Genomic DNA, 6339 nt, shown 5'->3' on the forward strand with positions numbered 1-6339 from the left:
CCCCGGGGCCCCCCAACCTTGGGGCCAGCCGGCACTGCTTTCCCCTTCCCCTCCCCCTCCCCCTCCTCCTCCTCCTCCTCCTCCTCCTCCTCCTCCTCCTCCCCCCCCCCCCCCTCTTCCTCCTCTGGCATCCCGGGTAGCTTGGCGTTCCCCAGAGGAGAGAAAGTTGGGACTTGGCGCCAAAAGACGCCCCCGGGCGCGGCTGCGAGGCTGCTGGAGAAAGTGAAGGCTGTAGGAGGCGGACTCCGAGAGGCCGGGGCAGGAAGTGCTCCTCTAGCTCCTGCTAAGTCTGCACAGATATTCCGCTCCAAATCTGGGAGCATCCGGCGCAGCCTCGCCAGCAACATCAGGACGAAACCCGGTAGCTCTTTGCCTGTTCACTTCGGGCTGAGGCTTGTGAGCACCGTAACCTGCGGGTTAGTTCGGTTGTTTGGGGATTTTGAATGATTCTGTTGGTCATTTTGTTTCTCCTTTGCCTTTTGATTTATGCGTTCTTCCAACTTTCCTTACCTCCTGCGAGGAGGACTTGACGTCTGACACCCCCCTCTCCCCCCCCCCCCGCCCCCTTGTATTTTGCACCACCCTGCTGAGAGCATGATTTCGATTTTCGTCCCTTGGCGACTTTAAAGACTGCCCAGAGCAACAGGAAAGAGGAGCCCTCCCACCTTTAAATGCTACTTTCTTGCAATCCGTTGTTATTTTTAAGGTCCAAATGTAGAAATTTGAGAGTTGTGAAATGGAGTTATTGGAAGGCTGGCCGTGAGTTAAAGGAAAATTAGATTTCATCTTTATTGGCCTTGCTGTAGAAAACCTAATACATTTTTCTTCTGCTTCTGTTTAAATGTAAGAGTAGACACTGAATTAAATCTTTGGAGACTTGTATAAAAGGCTATTTTGTAGGTCATTGGATGATGTATGTCAATTGCTTTTCTCCTGAATTGGGATTGCCTTGAGGATTCTGTTTGGGGCCTACCTACTAATTTTTTGTTCAGCTCACAACGTCTTTTTTCCTGATAAATGAAATGATGTGTGTTGTTGGAGAACCCATATTGCTCTCTGCAGTGTGGGAATTATCCACAGGGTAAAACTTTCCATGAACAGTCTTGGATACCAGCTTCATGGTCGTTTCTCCTGTAATCTCAGGGAATTTCTAGATAGCGCAAGTCACTGATGACCTTAGTTACTTTCTGAAGTGCCCAGCACTTCTCTTTGGTGACTCATTTGGTAAACTATAATGGCAGGAATCGTTCATTTTCTTGGCTTCAAATTTGGAGTTGTAGCCTTAGCCCAGAAATTAATGGAGGCAGGATTCATACCATTGCTAGTAAGTTTGGCTATGACAAATGCACAAGCTATGTGAAAAAACAAACATCTTTCCATAACTGTCAGAGGGGAAGAAGAGGAAATATTTTATCATGTCTTTATTTTGGAGACTAACATGACTATATTAGGTGGGAAAGAAATGTCAGATTATTTTCTTTAAGGCTTTTATTTTTAAAAAAATACATTTTATTGATTTTTTACAGAAAGGAAGGGAGAGGGATAGAGAGTTAGAAACATGAGAGAGAAACATTGATCAGCTGCCTCCTGCACACCCCCCACTGGGGATGTGCCTGCAACCAAGGTACATGCCCTTGACCAGAATCGAACCTGGGACCTTTCAGTCCACAGGCCAATGCTCTATCCACTGAGCCAAACCGGTTAGGGCATTTTTTTTTAAGACTTTTAGATGTGTAGGTTTATCCCCTACCCCCCCATTTAGGAGTTCACATTTATGTGTGACTGGGTTTCAGGATGGGAAAAAAAGTGTTTTGACAAAAGGAAAAGCTAAAGTTGCTTTGACCTATAATGATACTGTGGCTATTCATTTTATCCAGTGATAGTACAGAGAAACTTCCTTGATAATTCTTGTATGCCATTAACATTCTATCAGAATTCAATGTTAAGAGTCCATCCTGAGGACCATAAAGAAATAATGCCACTTCATAACTGTTCGTGACAATCACATTAATAAATTGTTCCTGGAGGCTTGGCCAGTGTGGCTCAGTTGGTTGGAGCCTTGTCAGGTGCACAGGAAGGTTACCCATTTGTTCCCTAGTAGGGGGAAATATCTCTCTCACATTGATGTTTCTCCCCACCCCCCATCCCCAACCCACCCTCCTTCTTCCCTCTCTAAAATCAATTTAAAAAAAGATAGTTCTTGGAATGTGTTATATATGTACTCATATAAACATTTATCTTTGTACATTTATAGTAATGTAAATATTTAAGTCTGAGAGCTTAAAAACTTTTATTTGCGTACATGTTTTTTAACATCTAGCAGTGCCAACCACATTTGCCAAATGAGCATCAGCCATAAATTCATGCTCTGGCACATTACATATAATAACTCTTCTAAATGGCTCCATGGTGAAACATCATAGATTAGCATTTTTCATGAGAGATTTGTTGTTTTAACTTTTTTGTTGGATGGATTAAGTAATTTAGGAACAAAACTGTGGCCCCTGGCATGTCAAGTATGAATTCATGGCTCCTTATCCCTGTAAGAGGCATGTGTCTGTGATGAGCTTTATTTTCTCATTGCTCTTTACTGTAATTCCTACTTTCCACCGCCACCCCAATCCTTTCATTACTAGGAAAGTCTAGTAGGCTCCCTGGGTGGGTGGAGGTAGGGGAAAGGGGAAACCTGCAATAATGTCAACATTAAAAAATTTTAGTTAAAAAAATAAATAGAAAGTCTAGGCTCCTTCTTGCTGGTTTGTTTTCCTTGGAGAAATTCTAGTAACTTTCAGGCCAGGAATAGGTAGTTCACGTTTGTTTGACAAATATTTTGAGTGTCTTTTAAGTGATAGACATGGTGGTAGGCCCTGAGTATATGTAGAATGATATCCCTTTTTGCAAGGAGCATACAATTTAGGAGAAGATAGCTGGTAACCAATAATTACAACATACTGTGTTATATGACAGGGATATGCAGAATTTTATGGTTGGAAGCAGAGAGGGGGAGGGTAGTTGACCAAGATTTGGGGTCTTGGGGGCAGGGGAATGTCCTAAAATACATCTTAGCGGGTTACTTGAGTTAATATTAAAAAATAGATAGGCTCAGCATCGAAGGTTCGAGAGTTCCATTCCTGGTCAAGGGTACATACCTTGGTTGCAGGTTACATCCCTGGCCTGGTCGGGCTGTTGCAGGGGGCAACCAGTTGATGTGTCTTTCTCACTCTGATGTGTCTTCCTCCCCCTCCCCCTGACTCTTCCCCTCCCCCTCTCAGTAAAAGTGAAATTAATCTTAATATATTTTATTTAACCTGATATATCCAAAATATTATCTTTTTGGAATGTAATCAATATAAGAAAGTATCATTGAGATATTTGATATTTGCTTTTTAATACTAAATCCTCAGAATCTGGTATGTGTTTTGCATTTATACCACATCTCAGTTTGGGCTAGTCACATTCAAGTACCGGGCACTCAATAGTCACATGTGGACAGAACAGTTTTAAAACAGGGGCTGATGAAGTGGTAAGAAACTAAATAACTGATGCCTTATGAACCAAACTAAGGAGCTTTAACTTTATTTCGAAGGCTGTGAAATTTAGTGGGGGGAAATATAATGCTGTGATAGAATTAGATTTGTGTTTTAGACCTATCATTGGCTGTGAAGTGAATGCTGGATTAGAGAAGAGCAAAACTAGAAGCAAGACCAGTTAGGAAGCTGTTCATGGTGAAAAATAATGAATGTAGAAGAGGGGGTGGATGTATGAGAAATTTAGGAAGTATTGTCAACAGGACAGGGTAAATAATCAGATTATGGGGTTGAGCAAGATTGAAAATTTAGGATATTTCCCACATTTCTGTAGTGAACTGCTGAATGGGTCAGGCAACTGAAGAGAAGCCAGCCATCTGTGCCAGGCAGACCAAAGATGAGGGATGCTACTTAACATCCTATAGCAGAGAGCAATTCCTACAATAAAGAACTTCCAGTCCAAAAGATCACTGCTGCCAGATGCTCTTTTGGAGGGCAGTGCTAGAAGATATATGCATGTGTACTGGTACTAATCTATGTATCCATACATACCTATAGTCATTTCTATATGTAAATATAGATATGCATTCATATTGATATCTCTGATTCTAATTGGCTATATTTTGATCCTTCTGGGCTTGCTGTTGGATTGGAAGTGGAATGTGAAAAGAGAGGAGTCAATGACTCCAAGGTTTATGGCTTAAGCAACTGGAAGGATGGAGTTGTCATTAACAAAGCAGTTTTCTGGGGAGAGTTCAGGAGTTCTGTTCTAGACTGGCTAAGTTTTTGAGATGTCTAAAGACATAATAAAAGAGATGTCAAGTCAGCAATTGAACAAATGAATCTGAAGTTCAAAGGAGAATGGTCCAGGTTGCATACATTTGGAAGCTGTCAGTACACTAGTAGATGAGATCTCCCAAGGAGTAAGTGTAGATCAAGAAGAGGTTGATGGCACTGGCTGGGTGACTCGGTTGGTTGGACCATCATCTTGTACACCAAAGGTTGCAGGTTCAGTTCCTGGTCAGAGCACATATGGGAGACAACTGATTGATGTTTCTATCTCACATCCATGTTTCTCTCCCTTCCTCTTTCTAAAATTTTTTTAAAAAAAAAATCAATAAATATATCCTCCGGTGAGGATTAAAAAAAAGAGAGAAATTGAAAGAATGACCTCTGGGGCATTCCAGTCAGAGATTAGGAAGAGTAGTCCTGTAAGATGGTAAGGATTGGTAGTGTGGCTATAGGGTGGATTTCATGTCCATCCTTAATAAACAGTTCTTTAATTCCTATTATTTTCAAGAAACCAGGATGTTTATTTCAACAATAAAGATAAATTTAAAAAAATAAAATGGATAGGCTTTCATTGCCAGCTCATATTGATGGTGTAGCATGAGACGGGCAAATAGTACCTATTGAGTAATTGTTAGTTACTCTTTAGGAACTGTAAGAAAAATAAGGAATTTATCTACTTTATAGGATGGTGGGCAAAAAAACTCAGAAATTCATTCTCAGTTCTACAACTGGATGGTTGGCAAAGCTGTTACTCTTGTTGTTTGTACTGGTGTGTTGTATTTATTGTGAGAAACTTGAACATATTAATATGCTGAATAAAATAAGACTCTGCCTTGAGTACAAAGACTATGCCTTATTAATGTGGTCCCTAGAATGTCAGAGATACTCAAGTGGTTTTTTGAAAGAATTACATAAGATACTTGACCCTTATAAAATAAGACATGAAGAATTATTTATCTTGTTCAAGAAAAATTAAGATACTAAAAACTTACAAGTCTCTGTATAATAGCATCCTCATTTTAGGCTGAGCCAAATATGAGTAATTTCACGTAGCTCATGATCCTATTCTTCAGGAGTCAGTAATTCATTAAGGAGTCAAACTGCCTGAATTTGAATCCTGGTTCAACTGCTTCCTGAACCATGTGACCTTAACTTAGTTCCTTAACTGTGCTTTAGTCTTCTCATTTGTAAAATGGGGATATTTATACCTACTTTATAGGTTTGTGAGATGAAATAAGAATATATAATATTTGACATATAATAAGTATTCAATTGCTGGGCAAGAATAATATCTTAAAGTTTTTAATTTTCTAGAAAAGTGTGTCTGCTAAGTGATAATTAAATGAAAAATAAAAGTTCCTATGTTAATAAGGGAAAAGACTGATGGGACATATGGTTATGTATGGAAAGTATCGTGATGTGTGAGAACTATGAATAATAGATTTTCTACTTTTCCTATCCCCATTTTTTCCTCCTAAAGGTTAGCAGATGTTAATTACATATTTAAGTATTAGCCAGACACTGGGCTTCATGAGTATATTCCTTTTTGAGAGTCAGAATTGCCTTGTGGTTAAGAGCATGCATTCAGGACTCAGACAGCCTGGGATTGAATCTCTGCCACTTACTAGCTGTGTGATCTTGGGGAAATTACTTTTTTTCTCTATACCTTAGTGTTCTCATGTGTAAAATGGAAATAATGATGGTACCTATCTCAAAGAGTTCTTAGTGAGTTAATATTTGAAAAATTCTTAAAATAATGCCTGGGATATCTACACGAATAATAGACAAATATGTAAATTGACCGTACCACCACGATGCCCCACAGCCAATCAGGAGGGAATATGCAAATTAGCGGGAGAAAGATGGTGGCAGCCACGGAGCCAGCCAGAGCTGGTGGGAAGCTTGGGTCAACTTGGGCGACAGAGGAAGCCAAGCTTCCTGACTGCCTGGGCCAGCCGCTGATGGAGGGCCTTGTGGTGTGCCCTGAGCAGGGCGAGCGCGCGGGAGTTTGGGTCCCCCC

At 40.5% G+C, this 6339-nt stretch overlaps 1 protein-coding gene across 3 annotated transcripts in view; it reads left to right on the forward strand.

The window, feature by feature from the left end:
* PEAK1 (pseudopodium enriched atypical kinase 1) overlaps positions 1-6339 on the forward strand; it is a 141041-nt gene that overhangs the window by 728 nt on the left and 133974 nt on the right. Inside the window, exon 1 of one of the 3 annotated variants that reach the window (XM_023753159.1) lies at positions 200-416. The exons of the other annotated variants lie outside the window; for them this stretch is intronic. The gene's annotated coding sequence lies outside the window, so the exon portion shown is untranslated. Of the gene's footprint in view, positions 1-199; positions 417-6339 lie in introns of those variants that run through there. 3 annotated transcript variants of the gene reach the window in all.

The sequence above is a fragment of the Myotis lucifugus genome, unplaced genomic scaffold, assembly GCF_000147115.1.
Source record: "Myotis lucifugus unplaced genomic scaffold, Myoluc2.0 scaffold_41, whole genome shotgun sequence".
Taxonomy (NCBI): Eukaryota; Metazoa; Chordata; class Mammalia; order Chiroptera; family Vespertilionidae; genus Myotis; species Myotis lucifugus.